Here is a 22,362-nt window from a genome sequence, read left to right on the forward strand (position 1 = left end):
TTGCATAAGTTGGACTAAAAATATGAATGTCTTGTTAAATATTGCATTAATTGGACTAGTCCTTTAAGGCTTAAACAGTGTCATATACTGTAGACTTGAAGTAGAAATGTGTATTAGTAACTGTGGGTCAAGAAAATCTCAAATGTGTATTCTGTTTCGTGCGAAAAGTGTGCTTTTCTCAATTTCAAGCAAATTAGCTAAAGTCATTATGGACAGTGGTGAGATGGCATTACAGATACTCACTTTTTGTACTTTGTTGAACAGTTTTGCATCACACAAGAAAAGCAAGTGAAGATGGTGTATTTGGTTTTAAATAGCAGGATACATACAATAATGAAAATAATCAGTTATTGATATTAGAATGTAAATAGGTAGATGAAAAAATCTACTTACCAAGTGGCAGCAGAGGAACACATACACATGAGGATTTAACTGTTACATGCTTTCATAGCCAGCAGCTCCTTCTTCTGGCAAAAGAGTTGAAGGGGAAGGAAAAGGTGTGAAAGAAAAGGAATGGAGACTTTTAGTGAATCACCGAGAAGCCTGTGTCAGATGTGTGTTCCAAGGGAGGTGCATCCACTTGAAGTTGGAGATAAAAGATATTTGACAGTGTCAGTTTCAGTGTTTGAAAACCACATGGGAACTCACGAAAAGAGCAGTGATCTGGAACCCTATCATGTGGTAACATTACCCTGCTTACCTCCAAAGGCAAGTCTTCAAACAGAAGAGGCAGGGTCACTTGCAAGAAATGCTTGCTGTGAGGCATTATGGGAGGCTTGACTGGTCTCATAAGGCACCAATAATACCCACCCAAACATTGAAGGTGGAACTGATGTTGATGGTTCACTGCCACTGTGTCATGGTGATTATCCATAACCCACAGATGTTGCACAGTTGGACAATATTGGCCTTCATAAAGGTAGTCTTATATGTTAGTTGGCTGAATGAAAGAAATCCCAGCACCACAATGGCTTGTGCAAAGAACCAGCAATGTAACCGTAGCTGTGAAGGTTAAGTCCATAGGCCCAGCAGCATGGGCTAAGCCAGACAACCATACAGAACATTTTCCATGACAGGTGCAACTATCTGTATCACTCACAATGTGTGCAGGCCTTATTACCTACAGGCTTGCATCTACAATGACATTTTCATTGCTGGTTCATAGTACAAACCACCATAGTGTGGACTTTCTGTCATCCATTCTATTCACAGATGAGGGTGGTAAAATCCATCTAGACAGTGCATGTCAACTAAGGAAAATCTCCGTGGCTTGGAGGCAGTTCATCTTTATTATGTGTGTAGATGGTTATTGTTGATGCCCCAAAGCACCAGTCCTCCTTCTGCAGTAGATCACAGGTGAGGTGTAGCTGCATTTCCTGCGAGTGATTCTGTCTTCCCTTCTGCAAGACTTGTGTGTGGTGGTACAAAGAGTAATGAGGTTACTACATGGTGGTGCTGCAGATCCCTGTGTTTTTCAGTGTGGGGCTAACCTATATAAAGCAGTGTTTTGGATCAGTTCTGCTGTCCCTCATGTTGATGAGTGTGACGTGATCTTTGGTGAAAGTTTTCTGCTCAAGATGACTATGAAAAATGCTGGATAACTGGTGGATATTATTTCTTATATAACATAACAGCTTTTCTCATTCCAGGAACCTATTGGTTGACCTTTAGCCATTTCAGCAATCTTCCAAAATCATTTATAGAGTTAAAAGCATGTTTTTTTTATTGTGGTGCATTTAAATGATGCCATCATAACCACTATTTTTTTTAGCATTCTGTAAGAAGTATTTCAGTATAACACTTCCAAAGTAGCTGTGGAAGAATAAATACACCAAAAAATAGCATGCTTCATTAACATATGCTTATTTGGCATTCTCAGTTTTGCCATATTTATGTATGGATCTTGCTTGCCTCTGTGCATGAACTTAAGTTAACAATGTTCCATATTAGAATTAACTAATCCTTTTAGTTCCACATGGCACAATCAGGTCTATGATTTTTGAAGAATGTGAAATTTTGCGAACATGATTTCTGAACTCTGTACCTTCAGAGCCTGCTGAAATAATCAGTTCAGTATGTTAGATGAGTCTCCAGATATACACAATGAGTGGATACTGTAGTCTTAAAATACTGTTTTACTAAACACTTGTCGTTATTCAGAAATGAGTGCACAGTGCAGCTGTGTGCGAAATAGCAAACTTTCTCCATCTTGGCTGCCACTTGTAAAAACTGATCATTGAAGTAATCATGTACACCCTACTAACTTAATACTATTTTCTTACATGTAGCAGAGAAAAACATTCATTCAGTGAGATGAATGGGAAATGAGTGTAATAGGAAGCCCTATATTAGAAAAGCAGACTCCTAACTGTTGTATATCCCAACTGCAGGAAGTGTGCCTGTCATAATAGTGATACCCAATATATTATTAATTGCCTGCTGTGCAATATGAAACTAGAATACTTGTTACATCACATTACTCATCAGGAATCGTCACAACTAACACAGTTTTCCTGAACTGTAAAAGTTAGGATTTGTCCATCAAGACACACACCTAGACTGTAAACTGTTTGTTTTCCACATTTTTCTACACTTCCCATCTCTGTGTCAAGCCTTCTGGCTCTTTTCTTCTATCTTTTTCCTACCCAGCACTCTCTTCTGAGTCTGTGTTATTTCTTCCCTCTCACTCATTTGTCTTATTATTGAGCTTGCTGTTAAGTTTACAAAGTACAGGACTCTATTTGAGAAAGATCCATTTGATGAGCTGACAGTGGAAACTGAGAACCATCTTGTCTTGTCACTAACAGTGTTGGAAAGGAAGACTTGTATAAAAATCCATAGAGGAATTGGATCATGCAATCTCCATGCTTTGTGGCTGAGAGATGTCACAGTAATGATCCAACTAGGTCTAGTAAATATTAAACCATCAGTGCAGTTGGGATATGTTACCAACAACACAACTCATGAATGGGAAAGTCAAACACAAAGAAAATGTACCTAAAATACTCCACAATCATCCTAAGGAATCTTATGGTCTTATTTCCTATTTCAGATAGCAGAACTCAATAAGACTATCATGGAAAGCAGTGCCGGTATGGCATCTAGATTAGATAACATCCAAATTAAACAGAGAAAGAACTTTAACTCATCAATAAGAGAATAGAACCTACAACTCTTCAACAGCTGCACGATCAGGTGCTAAATAGTAAAGATATGTCAAAAGAGCAGAGTGATGGTCTTATTTCCTGTTTCAGGTATAAGAACTCGCTAAGACTATCATGGAGAGCAGAGCCAGTATGGCTGCTAGATTAGATAACATCCAAATTAAATATAGAAAGAAATTTAGTCCATAAGCAAGAGAATAAAACCTACAACTCTTCAATAGTTGCATGATCAGCTGCTAAATATCAAAGACATGGCAAAAGGCAGAGTGATAGCTCTCTTAAAGGAGGTATGGAATCAAAGTACCCTAAGAACTTTACATGAGTTACTCTTTTAAGGCATCTCTACAAGCTACTAGAACATGTTATTCTGAATAGAAGCCTAGCTACAATTGACCCTTTACTTATATATGTGCAAGCAGGTTCTTGTCCCAGGTAAAGCTGTACAGAGTAGCTCTTGAATCTTCTTTGGCTCATGTAGGGTGAGGTTGATACTTGTCATGTTACTGGTGTGACTTTTGTGAATCTAACAACAGCATGTGATATTGCCAATTTCTGAATACTACATTGAAATTGTACAACCTGATGAAGGACTTCTATCTTACTCTGCTTATTACTCTCTTCACTTCCAAGTGCACTGAGGTCACTGGAGAGCACAGAAAAATGGACTACTTCAGGAAAGTGTTCCTGTTCTTTCTGACAACTAAACCAATGTCCAAGTGCTGATTCCAATTACAAGAAGCTTTCTGTATGCAAATGACCTACCTTTTGCTATGCAAAACAAAAGCTTCAACCCTGTGGAGATAAATCTGACAACTGTGCTCAGACATTTATCAATGTGCTATAATCAGAACCAGCCAAGCGTAACCAATTCAAGGACATGGCCTTACATTCCAACTATGTAGCAAATAAGCTCACCATGAGCTATATATAGTATGGTCAGGAACCTATTAACATCATTGTCATCCTCCAAAATACATAGGAGTAATGCTTGTTAGAACTCGTTACAGTCAAAAACCATTGTAATAACAACAAAATGAAAAGCTCGACGCAAAATGTTGGGATTCACAAATTGTCTGGCTTGAAATGAGGCTTACATTCTCCAACAATCCACCCACAGGCAATGGCATTGCACTTTCTGCTGGAGAATATGCCGCCATTCCCATGCAATAGAGATCACTGGTTCTACCTTTTCTTCCTCCTTCTCATTCATTTGTCTTATAATTGAGCTTGCTGCACAGTATATACACTCCTGGAAATTGAAATAAGAACACCGTGAATTTATTGTCCCAGGAAGGGGAAACTTTATTGACACATTCCTGGGGTCAGATACATCACATGATCACATTGACAGAACCACAGGCACATAGACACAGGCAACAGAGCATGCACAATGTCGGCACTAGTACAGTGTATATCCACCTTTCGCAGCAATGCAGGCTGCTATTCTCCCATGGAGAGGATCGTAGAGATGCTGGATGTAGTCCTGTGGAACGGCTTGCCGTGCCATTTCCACCTGGCGCCTCAGTTGGACCAGCGTTCGTGCTGGACGTGCAGACCACGTGAGACGACGCTTCATCCAGTCCCAAACATGCTCAATGGGGGACAGATCCAGAGATCTTGCTGTCCAGGGTAGTTGACTTACACCTTCTAGAGCACGTTGGGTGGCACGGGATACATGCGGACGTGCATTGTCCTGTTGGAACAGCAAGTTCCCTTGCCGGTCTAGGAATGGTAGAACGATGGGTTCGATGATGGTTTGGATGTACCGTGCACTATTCAGTGTCCCCTCGACGATCACCAGAGGTGTACGGCCAGTGTAGGAGATCGCTCCCCACACCATGATGCCGGGTGTTGGCCCTGTGTGCCTTGGTCGTATGCAGTCCAAATTGTGGCGCTCACCTGCACGGCGCCAAACACGCATACGACCATCATTGGCACCAAGGCAGAAGCGACTCTCATCGCTGAAGACGACATGTCTACATTCGTCCCTCCATTCACGCCTGTCGCGACACCACTGGAGGCGGGCTGCACGATGTTGGGGCGTGAGCGGAAGACGGCCTAACGGTGTGCGGGACCGTAGCCCAGCTTCATGGAGACGGTTGTGAATGGTCCTCACCGATACCCCAGGAGCAACAGTGTCCCTAATTTGCTGGGAAGTGGCGGTGCGCTCCCCTACGGCACTGCGTAGGATCCTACAGTCTTGGCGTGCATCCGTGCGTCGCTGCGGTCCGGTCCCAGGTCGACGGGCACGTGCATCTTCCGCCAACCACTGGCGACAACATCGATGTACAGTGGAGACCTCACGCCCCACATGTTGAGCAATTCGGCGGTACGTCCACCCGGCCTCCCTCATGCCCACTATACGCCCTCACTCAAAGTCCGTCAACTGCACATACGGTTCACGTCCACGCTGTCGCGGCATGCTACCAGTGTTAAAGACTGCGATGGAGCTCCGTATGCCACGGCAAACTGGCTGACACTGACGGCGGCGGTGCACAAATGCTGCGCAGCTAGCGCCATTCGACGGCCAACACCATGGTTCCTGGTGTGTCTTCTGTGCCGTGCGTGTGATCATTGCTTGTACAGCCCTCTCGCAGTGTGCGGAGCAAGTATGGTGGGTCTGACACACCGGTGTCAATGTGTTCTTTTTTCCATTTCCAGGAGTGTGGAATACAAGACTCTGGAAATGTTCCATCCGGTGAGGCACTCAATGAAACATGGAGGCTGTTACAGATTTCCTCAAGCCTGCTCCAACTGGCAAACATTATTACCTAGGTTTAATAGTGCCGCATTCTGTATGCAGAAAAGTTGCTACTGATAATGAGTCACATCATGTGGGTAGAACAGTGAGCAGTCCTACCTGCCGCATGAACGATGTTCAGCAAGAACTTCCTGTGATCATTTAAGAAGCTCATATGCCTAGTGAGAAGACAGGTACGGAAGAGTGGAAGGACAGAGTGCCTCCCCTCTGCAGACAGATTCTAGCAGCTGATCAGCAATCCTTCTGGACTCAATGAAAGCTGGTTGTTGGACATTGCTGAACAGATTATGATCCAGACTGGAAGATCTAAAGATAGTATGAAGAAATAGATATTTAATGTTGATGATCCATCCTGTGAGTGCAGATAAGCTCCAACCACAAGCCTAATGCTTCAGTGCCTGCTGTGCCCAACATCCTGTACAGAAGATCGTTCATTCATGCCACCCCGCACTCCTTGGAGGTTACAAAGATCTAGACATGAGTGGTATGAAGATATGTGTTCACCATACATGTTGAATTTTTCCAGTCTATATTATCTGTTTATTGATTTGATTGTCAGTCTGACTCAAGAAAAAATAAAATGAGTACATTTGTCTGTTATTTTATATTTTCTAGTTGTCTGACATGCTTTAAGTTCCACATTTGTAGTCTTAACTTTTCATTTCATCAGGCACTGCCGTTAATGTGGTGCTTGCCATGTACTTACTAAATTAATATCTTGCTTCTCTGCTCCAAAGATATCATTCCTTTCTTTCCCCATCTGCCATGCTTCACCTTGGGTTATCACTTTCCTGCTTCACAACCATCATAGCCCCATCACTACCCTACCACAACATGTTTGTTGTCTCCTATCTCACTAACTTTTCTCTTCATGCATAGAAGAATGAGTTGGATGAATAAAGACAATCACCAAGTAAAGTCAAGGTTTCAAGCACAGGTCTTTGTCTGTACTCATCCTCACTACTGCTGGCTCTCTGTCATTCTGGGAGCTGCGCGATCTGCCCTTCCATTTTAACCTTCCCCAAGCTATCCATCTGTTCTCCCCGATAAAAAAAACTGTTAGTTCCTAAAGCTAGAGAAGTGGGTCTCTTTTAATTTTATATGTATCTGTCAGCAGTGATACACATTTTTCCTGCTGAAGGTATGTAGTAGCCAGCAGATCTGTCTCATTATTTATTAGTTTCCTCATCAGTGCACTGTTGTTGTAACCACATCATCATTGTTATATTCACCACTGCTATTTTCAATGGTTGGTAAAGAAGCTGTTACATTTAGCACTGTTTATTCTTTTATCCCTCTTCCTCATTTAGTCTTTGATATCATTACAGAACTCATTCTTGATGTTCTTGCATTTGTCTGGCATTATTCATGTGACAGCTTTATTAACCACTTTCTCCAGATCTTCTGCATTTCTTGCAGTGTGTATATTTAAATTAATTGATATGGTTGAACTTCTCACATGGTCTCCCAGGCTTATTATTTCCATTTTATGCACAGTATTTGTGTGACTGAGCCTCTGATCTTCTCAAGGGGTTGTGAATAGTGTTCTTGTGTGTAATCCCTCCCAGGATTCCAGCTGTAATGTCACAGCTCTTGAAGGAGATAGCTGTGTTCGTCATTGAGATCAGATCAACAACTTGGCTGAACAACCATGAGCACACTGCTAAGATTTTCACATGTTGTAAAGAATTTCCATTTTTCCTCAACTAGACCAACATTACATCTTTCCTTGCAGAAGCTGTTTGTGCCCTATATGAAAAATAGGTATGGAATAGTACAATGTGCTGTCTGTTATATCAAAGTCTCATTCAGTCACGACCAGGAAAAGAATCACACTTTACATATATTAGTGTGTATGTGTTGATGGGTTCATTTTATTTTTTAAAAACTGAAAATCAACATAGCACAAGGCATAATACTACTCTTAAAACCAGTATCAAAAATAATAAATTGCTGATAAACCTTGCTGGCACACTCTTGGTTGCATTCATTAACATCTTCCTACACAACACATGTATGTTAACGCATATTTTGTCAAGTCATATCATATTTTCTGCATTCACAAATGAAATCATATCTCCACATCATAAGTCCCCTCATTCCAAAAATATCTTTCTGCCCGAGAATCTTTTCCATTTGAAACCAATATTTACCAAAACATTGGTAAGGATGGTTATACTGCATCTCTATACAAACCACTGTGAAGTGCACAACAGATGATTCTTAGCACATCAGGATTTTTTCCCATTCCAACTGCTCAGGAGTGAGTGATGAACAAGTGCTTAAATGTCTCTGTCCATGCTATAATAAGTGTAATCTTATCTTGTTGGTTCCTACAAGAGCAGTGTAGGGGAGCTGAAGAATATCTCTAAATTCTTCACTTAATACTAGGTCCTGAAATATTGTGTATAGGTTATCGCAAAACAATATGCATCTATCTTCAGTAGTCCACCAATTCAGGTTGAAGACTTATTTCTATGATGCTCTCCTTTTTAGGCTGACTGCATTTTTTCAGTATCTTGCCACTGAGTTGAAGTCTTGTTGCATTTCATTCCTATAACTGAGTGTATGTGATTGTTCCAGGTCATATCACTACAAGTTGCTACACTCAGGTATTTGTTTAAGTTGACTGATTCTAATTGTGAATCATCTATAATGTAGACCTAGCCCTCTCCTCATCTACCCCTTCCCCCACCTCCCCGCCCCCTCATTTTTTAAAGAATCGAACTGCAATGTATAAAACAGCGTCGAACATTTGACTACTTTACAAATGTGTTAAATTTTTAGATTAGGCATGCAAGATTCATAACCCTGATTATGTTGGTTTGATTAGTTTTGGATGTTTCATCCAAAGACCAATGAAAAGGTGTAGAAAAGTTTTGAAATCATGTTTAATGTTTGTTGGAAGTCACTAAGTGTTGTCATTATGAAACATTGTAAAGTTCTAGTCTGGGTAATTGCACTCCATTTTAAGAAAAACTAGTTTTTCAAATACCTCAGTTTTTTTTAAAGTCATATCCCATGAACTGTGTGTTATACAATGATATAATGTTGAGTTACATATGTGGATAGTGCCTGCAAAATGTGTTGTGAATTGAGTTCCTAGTAAAAAAGTAGTAAATTAAAACTTCATGCCTGATGCTGAAGTTTTTTTACCTGAACAGTGAAAATGTAGTAAGTGATAAAATTTCTTTTATTCATTATTTTGTGGTGAATGTTAGTGAGAAAGAGTTTAACAAAGGTTTCAAATAATGTGTAAAGTTTGTTATAAGTCACTAAATGTTCTCATTCTCAAATATGGATGAATATAGCTAGGGTAATTTGTACACTGTAAGTTATGCCACCTATATACATATACAGTTATTATGTTAAGTTAATGTAAGATTATGGCTCTCAATCAGTAGATTATCACAGCAATTGACATTTTAAAATGTCAGTAATTATGTAAATAGTGTAGTTCAAATGTTTGTTGCCTCTGGAAGCCATTAAATAGGCAACCATTACCTGGAACTGGGCAGTGTCTTAGACATTTACTAATACAGATGTTTTCTCATTTTGTGAAGTGCATAATTTTACATTTCTATACATTTAAAGTAAGTTATCGATCTTTGCACCAGATTTAAATATTATCAAGACCTGATTGAATATTTTTGCTGCATCATCAGGCAATACCTCATTACAGATAACTGTGTCAGCTGTGAAAAGTCTGACATTACTATTAATATTGTCTGCCAGGTCCATAACATATGACATAAACAACAAGGGTCTCAACACACTTTCCCAAAGCAGCCCTGAATTTACTTCATGTCTGTCGATGATTCTCCATCCAAGATAATGTGCTGCTGCCTCCCTATCAAGAATTCCTTGATCCAGTCACAATATCCCATATAACCCAACTTTTGTTAATAAACATTGTTGTGGTACCAAATAAAATGGTTTTTGAAGTCAAGAAATACTGCATCCACCTGAATTCCTAGATCCTGGGCTTTGAAGATGTCTTGAGTTCCATGCTGGTTGACATGGAAGAGGTCATTCTGTTTGAGATATCTCATTTATCTGAACTTAGAATATATTCATGAATCCTATAGGAAATGGATCTCATTGATCACTTTTGTTATTCTTCTGTAGAAGAGTATGATCTGTGTCTGTTTCCATTCACTGTACACAGCTTGTTCTTTTGAAGTAGAAACCACACACACATTCACACTAGCTCAACTCACATACATGACCTCTGTCTGTATCCACTGTGGTCAGATCACAGTATCCAGAGACGGTGGTGGCATGTGTGTGAGCTGTGCTTGTGTGTATGTATGTGTGTTTCCTATTCCACAAGAAGGCCAGTCTTTCCATTGCGCCTCTCTATGACTAAGCATCTCCTCTATATGATGAGTGGCAGTATATCCTTTTCATAGTATTGTTTATGGTTACAGAGTAACTAGTCATAATGGAACTATCAGTGTTCCATCATATATATCTAGTTTGTAACTATTCCTAATGAAACAACCAATTCTGCATCATAAATTATAGTTTTGATAAAATAAAAAGTAGTTACCACCTGTTGTGACCATCTTTGTTGGTGGTAGGGAGACCAGTGGTTGTGGCCAAAGCAGCAGGGTATTTAGCTCTTCTCCCCCATCCCCCTCCCTTGTAAGTATAGCCCTACCTGGCCACCTCTCATATCAGCAGCCAATGTCACCAGACAAGGCTCTGCATGTACCTATCAAACAATCAACACAGCAAAAGCCAAAGATATAACTACAACTGGCTGACATCTGGCCCCTATCACTTGACTCACTGAAACATCAGTCACAAAGTTGTTTTAATCAAAGTATAATTCAGCTGAAAATTATGTATAGAATTCAACAGGATCTATCAGACCATGGAGCTTTGTTTGATTATACCACTTTTAGTTGTTTCTCAACATCACTACAACAATGTTCCTGTCATTTATTTAGTAAAGGAACATTTGAAAGTGGAATTTAGCATTTCTGCTTTTGCGTTGATACTCTCAGCTTCAGTGCCTGTGTCACCAATGAGTGTCTGTACACTAACTTTGATGCCACTGACAGCCTTTACATATGACTACAGTAATTGTTGAAAACTTCACACATTATCCTCTTGACAGCAAAATGAGTTTCATTCACAGTCTCTCTATCTATACTCTCTTTTACACAAAAGTGTTATACAGAAGTTGCTTTCCTTTTTACAGTGACTATGTAGTATGGAGGATCCCTCAAATCAGAAAATCGCACATCATTAGACAAGAACAGTAATGTGGCAGGAATTTTTTTGTGACCTGACCTCACAAAGGCTTTTGGTTGTGTAATCCATGCATTGCTTGTTTACAAACTTGACAAGTATGGCATTAGGGGTAGTGCCCTATAATAGCTTAAATCATCCTTTTAAAACAGAAAGGAAAGAGTTCAAATTACCATAAATGGGGAAAATTATTATTCTGATTAGAAAATAGTATCTCAGAGTGTCCCACAATGCTTCATATTAGACCCAGTCATATTTATGTTCTATGTCTATGATTCATCATTAAATATCAGATCTGTTTGCTTCTGCATTAAGTGAAAAATCGAAAGTCAGAAAAAATTCCAAATCTTTGATTAACATCCTTGGTAACTAAGAAACTTGATTTCAACTGAATTGGTAAACTTTAAATATATCTAAGACTCACACGATGCAATTCAAAATGAAACAGTCAAAATACGAGTAGGCTGAGATTATTCACAACATCCAACCATAAAAGAAATTGACTCACTCAAGTTACTAGCGCTAAATTTGGATACAAATTTGTACTGTCAGGTACACATTGAGTACCTAGCTACCAAACTGAACAGCTAGGCATTTGCAATGCAAATATTATCAACTACAAGGGCCATGGACTCAAAAAAAGTATCACATACAAGTCACTTTAAATCCATTACAAAGTATGGTATTGTTTTTTGAAGCAATTCGGCAAACGTAGGGCAGACACCGAAAAAAATCATTCGAAACATATCCATTGTATATTATAAAGGACCATGTTGTCCACTATTTAGGAAAGTATTAACTCTCTCATCCCCATGTATTTTTGTGATTACTATCTTTTGTATACCAAACACTAATTATTTGAGGTAAACAATTTTGTTCACACCCATGATACAAGAAACAAAGAAAAATTTTATGATTATGACCCACTGCCTCAACCTGTATACCCATACTTCTCATTACAGCAAATGAAAATTTTAAACAAATTCAAAGGGAGAAGTTAATGCAAATGAAAAAAATAAAACAAAATATGGGTCCACTGACAAGAAAAGTCTGTGAAATGCTATTACTCAGTGGATAAATTCAAGCAGGACAAACTGTACATAATTTATTCGTATAGCAATCATTGTAACTGTATTGTAAATTTTTGACATGTTTCCTGTATGCAAAACAAATAGATTGCAAATGTATGTCATGAAATGAATACAATGCAATTCACATAATGGATGTCAGTCAGACAAGGATGTTTTTATAGACCACCAGCATCCACAACAAATGCCCCAGAATGTTTCAGGGAAAGTCTTGAGTACATAGGAAATAAATATCCAAATTATCCATTAGTTATAGGTGGAGACCTTAGCATCCATTGACGTTTATAACAGGAGGCAGAAGCAAAGATTCATGTGAAGTTATTCTAGGAGCACTCTCAACATACAATCTTGAGCAATTTTTTAGAAAACCAACTCGATGTGGGAACAAATCCTGTATCTTGGTGACAAACAGACCTGATCTTTTTGAGGAAGTTAATCTAGAAGACGTTATTAGTGACAGTAATGTCATTGTGGTTTCTATGTCAGTGGAAGTTGCAAAAAAGCTGAAGACACAGTGTAGAATTTTCTTGTTTGGGAAAGCAAATAAAAGTGTCATTAATGAATATCTTCATAGCCAGCTCCAAGCATTCACTGCGGGACACAAAGATATTGAGCATCTTTGATCAGAATGTAAAGGTATTGTTTACCATGTGCTAGAGAAATACATGCCTAGCAAAAATATAGGGTAGGGAAAGGATCCACCTTGGCTCAACAAACATATTTGGAAGTTGCTGAGAAAGTAGTGAATTTTTCATAGTTCTTTTAAACATAGTCACTGCCCTGCTTAGAAACAGAAACTATGCAAAATGACAGCATCTGTCAAAAGGTCAATGAGAGATTCGTTTAACCAATTTGAAAGCAATATTTTATCTGCTGATTCTAAAAATAATCCCAAAAAATTTTGGTCATGCATAAAACCTATGAATGCTACAAATAATTCAGTACCTTCTCTTGCTCATAGTGTGGGTAATGTAACAGATGATGATAAACAGAAGGCCAAAATTCTAAACCTAGCTTTCAGAACCTCATTTATGGTAGAGGACTGCAGCAGCATTCCCCCTTTCAAGTATCGAGCAAAGGCAATAAAAAGGGTAGAAAATCAGACGCACATAATTACCAGCCAATTTCACTGACGTCAATTTGTTGTAGATTCATGGAACATATTTTATATTCAGACATAATGACCTCTCTATACTCTGAGAAGCTCATCTGCAGAAAACAAAATTGTTTTATGAAACAGTAGACATGCGAGACACAGCTGGCCCTCTTTGTGCATGACATACAACAGGCTCAAGATACTGGCTCCCAGGTAGATGACATATTCCTCGACTTTCAAAAGGCATTCTACTCAGTCCCACACTGCCATTTGTTCCAAAAAGTGCACACTTATGGTCCATCCAATGATGTATGCAGTTGAATAGAAAGTTTTCTAACAGACAGAGAGCGATATGTTGTCCTGAATGGGGAGACTTCAACAGAAACAAGCATAACATCAGACGTGCCCCAGGGCAGCGTAATAGTCTTAGAGTATTGTTCATTTATTTGGAACTCTTACCAGTTCAGTATGATTTAAGAGGTTGAGAAGGTCCAAAAATGAGTAGCAAGATTTGTGGCTGGTACATTTAGCCATCGTGAGAGCTAAATTTGAAGGGGACACATTTGCAGATAGACTGTAACCTCCATGACAAAGCATTCGTGAATGCCTGTGCTATGGTAAGTGAGTGAGATTCACCTTACGAGAAAGGATTTTCGTATAGATATTGACCATGTGCACCTGAATGGTGGCAAATCAGACTTACATCCACTCTGTAATAACAATGATACATCAAGTAAGTTCGAAATGCAATCACATGTCAGGACAGAACAAAAGCAAACCAGAAGATGCTACCAATGTGACAATAATATGGTCGCCAGCCTAATTAGGCATTAACTGAGTTTCTTACCTGTACAATTTGGTATATATTCATTCAAAACAACAAGTTGTAACACTGCATAATACAGTAGAATTTTAGAACCAGAAAATCTATTGAACTGATAGCTTCACATTCTGTACTGATATGTAAAATCATAAATACATAACACTACACTATAATGTTTATTACAAAACTTTTTACTGTCTATTAATCTGATTAAAATTGGGCATAGGTTACCCTAGAAATTGTACTTTCACGCACACACAAAATGTCAATTTTGATAAAGGTAAAACATTGATAAATTTTGACTTTTATATTGACTTTAACTTTCGCTCATCAAACCAATTGAGAATACTTCAGAATTCAAATGAATGAGGGGTGGCCCCTGAAACTGTAATGATCGCTGTATTAAAAAAAATGATTACTGAATTTATTATGCATTCAAGATTTCCAGGAAATAAGTTACTACTCTTTTCATCATATTTACTGCTTATTTAAATGCCTTTAAAAGGGCTCATTTACTGGTTCATTAACAAAACATTTCTTTAAACACAATTATAATATAGTTAGTTCTGCAAATAATTATTACTAACACAAATCTTAATTTTAATTTTGGGACACTCAGATTGCACAACATTTGGAAAGGACCCTGTCTTGGTTAGTTGTGAGGATAATTAAATGATGGAAAAGTTCTGGTAAAATTTAGGTTATTATTGCACCCCAACAAACACAGTTCACTCTCTGATCCACATGAATACAGTACTAAAAGTTTCAACATGCTAGTATCGATGTGGTGGTTGGTGGCAAGATGGCGAGGCACAGAGCACACATACAACCACAGCTATGACTCTTGATGTATTGGCACTTTAATTCTTGTCGTTGTTGTTGTTGTGGTCCTCAGTCCTGAGACCGGCCTGATGCAGCACTCCATGCTACTCTATCCTGTGCAAGCTTCTTCATCTCCCAGTACCTACTGCAACCTATATCCTTCTGAATGTGTATAGTGTATTCATCTCTTGGTCTCCCTCTGCCATTTTTACCCTCCACACTGCCCTCCAATACTAAATTGGTGATCCCTTGATGCCTCAGAACATGTCCTACCAATCGATCCCTTCTTCTAGTCAAGTTGTGCCACAAACTTTTCTTCTGCCCAATCCTATTCAATACCTCCTCATTAGTTATGTGATCTACCCATCTAATTTTCAGCATTCTTCTGTAGCACCACATTTCGAAAGCTTCTATTCCCTTCTTGTCCAAACTAGTTATTGTCCATGTTTCACTTCCATACATGGCTACGCTGAATACAAATACTTTCAGAAACGACTTCCTGACACTTAAATCTATACTTGATGTTAACAAATTTCTCTTCTTCAGAAATGCTTTCCTTGCCATTGGCAGTCTACATTTTATATCTTCTCTACTTCCACCATCATCAGTTATTTTGCTCCCCAAATAGCAAAACTCCTTTACTAGTTTTACTGTCTCATTTCCTAATCTAATTCCCTCAGCATCACCCAACTTAATTCGACTGCATTACATTATCCTCGTTTTGCTTTTGTTGATGTTCATCTTATATCCCCCTTTCAAGACACTATCCATTCCGTTCAACTGCTCTTCTAAGTCCTTTGTTATCTCTGACAGAATTACAATGTCATCAGCGAACCTCAAAGTTTTTATTTCTTCTCCATAGATTTTGTACCTACTCCGAATTTTTCTTTTGCTTCCTTCAGTGCTTGCTGAATATACAGATTGAACAACATCGGGGAGAGGCTACAACGCTGTCTCACTCCCTTCCCAACCAATGCTTCTCTTTCATACCCCTCGACTCTTATAACTGCCATCTGGTTTCTGTACAAATTGTAGATAGATTTTTGCTCCCTGTATTTTACCCCTGCCACCTTCAGAATTTGAAAGAGAGTATTCCAGTCAACATTCTCTTAGCGTCGCAATACTTTTCCATTTAGTCTTTTGTTTCCTTCAGTGCTTGCTGAATATACAGATTGAACAACATCGGGGAGAGGCTACAACGCTGTCTCACTCCCTTCCCAACCAATGCTTCTCTTTCATACCCCTCGACTCTTATAACTGCCATCTGGTTTCTGTACAAATTGTAGATAGATTTTTGCTCCCTGTATTTTACCCCTGCCACCTTCAGAATTTGAAAGAGAGTATTCCAGTCAACATTCTTCTTAGCGTCGCAATACTTTTCCATTTAGTGCCTATGGAATTTTGCCATGCTGTGTGGGCGTTGGAACAACATACCCAAGGCTCAGCAAAGCTATGACTTCCACGAGAGCGTCCTCGCTCCAGAAGGTGTTGCTCAAACCAGTGCTAAACTCCAACTACTACTGCTGAGCCCGTTGTGCCGTGCAGCGCCCATGAGCATTTTCCCGTGCTCCCTGCCATCCACCTTTTTCCGCTCCCTTACAGACTGGGTATTCACCCGAGGTTTTGCATTCTACATATCCTAACACATTGCCTATGTATGGACCAGATGCACAGTTACAATTTTAAACATCTTACAACAGTTTCAACATTTGTTACATTTCAATTCTATTAGAATATTGCTTGACATTTGACATAAACATTAATATTCACATTGAAACTTATTTACGGTTTTCTTAATATAATGGCATGAAACAAAAATTAAATGAAATCAGAACATCAATTACACAAGTTTATCAAAAAATCAGAAGAAAAGAACTACTTATATGTACAATAGTGTAGAGTCGTTGTTACACGTGCCCCTGTTTCCAGTAAATTTCACTAAGTCCAAATTTGATTGGAACACTAAACTTTATATTTATACAGGGGTTCTGAATCTTTGTGTGAATGTACCATCATAATATTTTATATCACAGAACTTCCTTTCACTCTAATTATATAGGTCTATACTTTTTAATATATGGAGAACATTTACCTATAATTTACTTAAGTGCCGGTGGCACAGTCCAACCTCCTATCACAACACGATTTGAGTAGCAAATTACTTATTATTATTACATTTCTCTGAGAAATAAAATCAAAATTTGGAACACTAACACTTAACTACAAAGCATATACAAATACCTATATACACTATAAATCTATCTGTTGTTGCTTGCATTGAATGGTAGTCCATTTCCTTATTTACCAATAAACACACAATGCTATCTAGAAAAATCACTACACATATTTGCTGCCTGCTATTCAGATTTAGGCAGTCCATTTTGCATCATTTTATTGCATCACCTGTACCACACTTACAATTCTCCTTTGACTATTTTTCTGCCCTCTTTGGTATTTGGCAGTGCTTTATATCACGACTCACATACTGCCCACTTTGATTTTTGGCAGTCCCATCTTTTATTTGGCTTGCAGCATTTACCTTTTCTTTTCAGCCAATTTTTTCATTACACCTTTACATTTATAGTACATTTCGTTATCTGAAACTTACATAAGTACATTAGCACACTGACATTGGTATACATACATTTACAAAGATTTGTTACATTTAGAATAAAATAGTTTCAGCGAAAGATACAGCACATACACTGCAGATTGCCTTCTGAGTATACTTAGGTCACTCACTCCTAGGAACATACAGTTTCAGGTCCACAACGTTTCTTACACCTAAAGGTCTCTTGGGTTTTTGGTAGATCAGGTAGTAAGCATTATTGTGTGGAATGTTCTGTATTATATACGGTCCATTATAAATATATTTAAGTTTGGAAATTTCATGTTTCAGTTCACTAGATTTTTTGTAGGTTTTTAAAAGAACATAATCCCCAATTTTAAATTTTGAAACTTTCAGGTTTTTATCATGTCTTTTAGAGCTGGATTCAGCTTTTTGCAGAGCCCTTTTTCTGACTAATTCTTTCTTTTGACTCTACCCCAAGCTTGTACAAGGTGGAAACTCTAGTTTTTCCTAAATTAAGCTTTTACTTCTGCTGCCTAACAAAATTTCTTCCAGTGGGAACCCAGTAGATTCATGATGTAAGGTGTTCATGACATTCTCAAAGTCTGATACGAATCTGCCCAAGGCTCTATTGTTATGACTCCAGTACGTTCTGCACAATCTCCCGATTTCTTGCATGTACCTTTCAACCAGGTTGCTAGCTGGGTGGTAGGCTGAGATATACACTCCTGGAAATTGAAATAAGAACACCGTGAATTCATTGTCCCAGGAAGGGGAAACTTTATTGACACATTCCTGGGGTCAGATACATCACATGATCACACTGACAGAACCACAGGCACATAGACACAGGCAACAGAGCATGCACAATGTCGGCACTAGTACAGTGTATATCCACCTTTCGTAGCAGTGCAGGCTGTTATTCTCCCATGGAGATGATCGTAGAGATTCTGGATGTAGTCCTGTGGAACGGCTTGCCATGCCATTTCCACCTGGCACCTGAGTTGGACCAGCGTTCGTGCTGGACGTGCACACCGCGTGAGACGACGCTTCATCCAGTCCCAAACATGCTCAATGGGGGACAGATCCGGAGATCTTGCTGGTCAGGGTAGTTGACTTACACCTTCTAGAGCACGTTGGGTGTCACGGGATACATGCGGACATGCATTGTCCTGTTGGAACAGCAAGTTCCCTTGCCGGTCTAGGAATGGTAGAACGATGGGTTCGATGACGGTTTGGATGTACCGTGCACTATTCAGTGTCCCCTCGACGATCACCAGAGGTGTACGGCCAGTGTAGGAGATCGCTCCCCACACCATGATGCCGAGTGTTGGCCCTGTGTGCCTCGGTCGTATGCAGTCCTGATTGTGGCGCTCACCTGCACGGCGCCAAACACGCATACGACCATCATTGGCACCAAGGCAGAAGCGACTCTCATCGTTGAAGACGACACGTCTCCATTTGTCCCTCCATTCACGCCTGTCGCGACACCACTGGAGGCGGGCTGCACGATGTTGGGGCGTGAGCGGAAGACGGCCTAACGGTGTGCGGGACTGTAGCCCAGCTTCATGGAGACGGTGGCGAATGGTCCTCGCCGATACCCCAGTAGCAACAGTGTCCCTAATTTGCTGGGAAGTGGCGGTGCGGTCCCCTACGGCACTGCGGAGGATCCTACGGTCTTGGCGTGCATCCGTGCGTCGCTGCGGTCCGGTCCCAGGTCGACGGGCACGTGCACCTTCCGCTGACTACTGGCGACAACATCGATGTACTGTGGAGACCTCACGCCCCACGTGTTGAGCAATTCGGTGGTACGTCCACCCGGCCTCCCGCATGCCCACTACACGCCCTCGCTCAAAGTCCGTCAACTGCACATACGGTTCACATCCACGCTGTCGCGGCATGCTACCAGTGTTAAAGACTGCGATGGCAAACCAGCCAGTTTGCCATGGCAAACTGGCTGACACTGACGGTGGCGGTGCACAAATGCTGCGCAGCTAGCGCCATTCGACGGCCAACACCATGGTTCCTGGTGTGTCTTCTGTGCCGTGCGTGTGATCATTGCTTGTACAGCCCTCTCGCAGTGTCAGTATGGTGGGTCTGACACAGCGGTGTCAATGTGTTCTTTTTTCCATTTCCAGGAGTGTATTTAACCTCCACAACATTTTCCTCTATTCCTGCTTTCCATATTTTGCATATGAACTGGGGTCCATTATCAGATAGTACTGCTTTGGGTTTCCAAATGGTTCTGAAGTTTTCGACCATCCTATTAAATACAGCTTTTGCTGTTGCCTTTTTCAAGGGGTATAATTTTACAAACTTTGAGAATACTTCCAAAATTACTAAAATTTATGCACAATTTCCCAAAGTCTTCAGGAGGGGACCATACAAATCTACTGATAATAATTCTAGGGTGTCCTCAGGTAATGTACTTTGCGTTGGACCTCAACTAGTTCTGTTAGGTACTTTGGCCCTTTGACAGACATCACACGACTTAATTCATTCATTTACCTTCTTACTGACACTACCAGCAATCACTATTACATTATTCAGTTTATCCAAACATTTCTTTGGTCCACTATGCCCCAATGCTAAATGGAAATAGTCTATGACATCAGTATCAAACTCGTGTGGCCAACATACTCTCCATTCATCAGTGACTAAATCTTTCCTCCTGTATAAAATGCCTTTAAAGATTTTGTAGTATTTCTTAATTTGAGGATACTGCACACAGTAAAATTTTTCCTTCACAGATTTCCATGTCGGATCCTCATTCTGATGGTACCTCATGTTTTTACATATTTGCTCAATTTTCCTTTTTCCTGAAACCTCTTTCTTATACCTTATCTGGAAAGTACCCTCTTCACCATTTTCATTGGGCACTTCACTCATGCCATTAGGAAATGAAGATAAAGCATCTGCCATTTAATTCTACCCTTAACATAGCAAATCTCATAATCAAACTGCTGCAGGTACAAAGCCCAACGGGTTAGCCTACCATTAAGTAAATGACAATCTTTAAGAAAAGTTGAAGCTTTGTGATCAGTATGTGTGATGAGCTTATGGCCCCACAGTTAATTCCTGAATTTCTTTAATCACCATATAATGGCTAAAGCCTCCTTTTCCAATATAGTGTAGTTTCTCTCGTATTTTGTTAGAGTTCTACTTGCAAACGTGATAGTCCTGTGTTCGACTTTTTTGCCATCAGAGATTTCTTTGGAAAACTTTTATACCAATCTCATAAGCACTACTGTCAGTACTCATGTGGAAAGGTTCTGTCAGTATGGGATGATGCAAAATATTTTCATGCAAGAGTTCACTTTTTAAATTTTCAAAATCTCTCATGCACCCTTCAGTCCAAACAAAAGTACTATTTTTCTTAAGGAGATTATTCAAATGAGGACTATTAAAAGCTTGCCCCTTGGCAAATTTTCTATAGAACCCACATAGGCCTAAAAAGGCTTTCAACTGTTTTCTATTTCTAGGAGCTGGACACTCTGCTATTGCACTTAAGTTTTCTGGGTCCTTACCAATACCGATCGTAGTAATAATATGACCCAAAAAATTTATTTCCAACTTCACGAATTCACATTTCTTCCACTTTAGTTTCATGCCCCCTGCTTGTAGAACAACAGAAACTTCCTGCAATAATTCACAATGCTCTTGCCATTCCTCAGTAGCTATCAGTAAGTCATCTACATAAATAGTTATCTGGGAACTTAATTCTCTCCCTAATACAAAGTCCAGTGCCCTAATAAATACCGCCACAGAAGTTCTAAGACCAAATGGTACTACTTTATACTGATAGCATTTCCCAGCAAATAGAGAAGCGGTATACTTACGGGATTCTTTGCTCAATGGGATTTGCCAGTATCCGGCGGTCATGTCCAGACTGGTTAAATATTTAAAGATTATAGAACTTTCGGAGCATTTCATCCAGATTTTCAGATCTGTCTATTTCCTTCTTTACAATTTTGTTTAAAGTCCTGGCATCAATGACTACTCTTACTCGTCCTTCCCTTTTATTCACGATGATAAGGGGACTATTATATTCACTGTTACTCCGTTCGATTACACCCCATTCTATCATTTTATCTATTTCCACTTGAACGGCCTGCCTCTTTGATATGGATACCAAAAATGGTCTTAAAAAGAAAGGTTTATGCTCTAATGTCTCAATCCGGTATTCAAAGTTCTTAACTTGGCCAGGTTTGTCTGAAAATACGTTGCTGTTACTTTCTAAGAGATCAAGCAATTCTATTTTCTGATCAGGAGATATTTCCTTCAAATTTTCCCCAATTTCTTTAAAATCATGCCCCTGCCTGTCACTCTCATCTACTAACCTCTTGACATGGTACATTTCATACATGTTTGTCAAACCATCATTCCCTTGGTCGATCTCCAACAATAAAGAACCAATTTCTGAATCGAACACCTTCCCATTTTCCTCAAATTTTATTTCCAAATTCATAGATGCATTATTAATTTTTACCACTTCCTGGCTACAATCTCAATATCCTCTTTTTCTTTAACTAGCCAATCTATACCCACAATCATTTCAGTACTCAAGTCTGGCACAACCAAAAAATCGTGTTCAAACTTTTGTCCTTTTATACTAAATTCAACCAATATCTGGTTCTTTACTGGCTTGCTAGTCTTGCCAGTAGCACCAACAATTTTTACACCAGTCACTGACTCAGGCTTATCACAGATATCTTTGAAAAACGATTGGGAGATAGCACTTATCTGAGATCCAGTAAAAAAGAGTACTTGCAATTTCACA

The 22,362-nt window shown here is 39.5% G+C and overlaps 1 protein-coding gene across 1 annotated transcript in view; it reads left to right on the forward strand.

The window, feature by feature from the left end:
• The window catches only part of LOC126305264 (protein unc-13 homolog C-like), a 1,060,877-nt gene that overhangs the window by 979,496 nt on the left and 59,019 nt on the right, over positions 1–22,362 (forward strand). The window lies entirely within an intron of this gene.

Source organism: Schistocerca gregaria, unplaced genomic scaffold (genome assembly GCF_023897955.1).
Source record: "Schistocerca gregaria isolate iqSchGreg1 unplaced genomic scaffold, iqSchGreg1.2 ptg000304l, whole genome shotgun sequence".
NCBI lineage: Eukaryota > Metazoa > Arthropoda > Insecta > Orthoptera > Acrididae > Schistocerca > Schistocerca gregaria.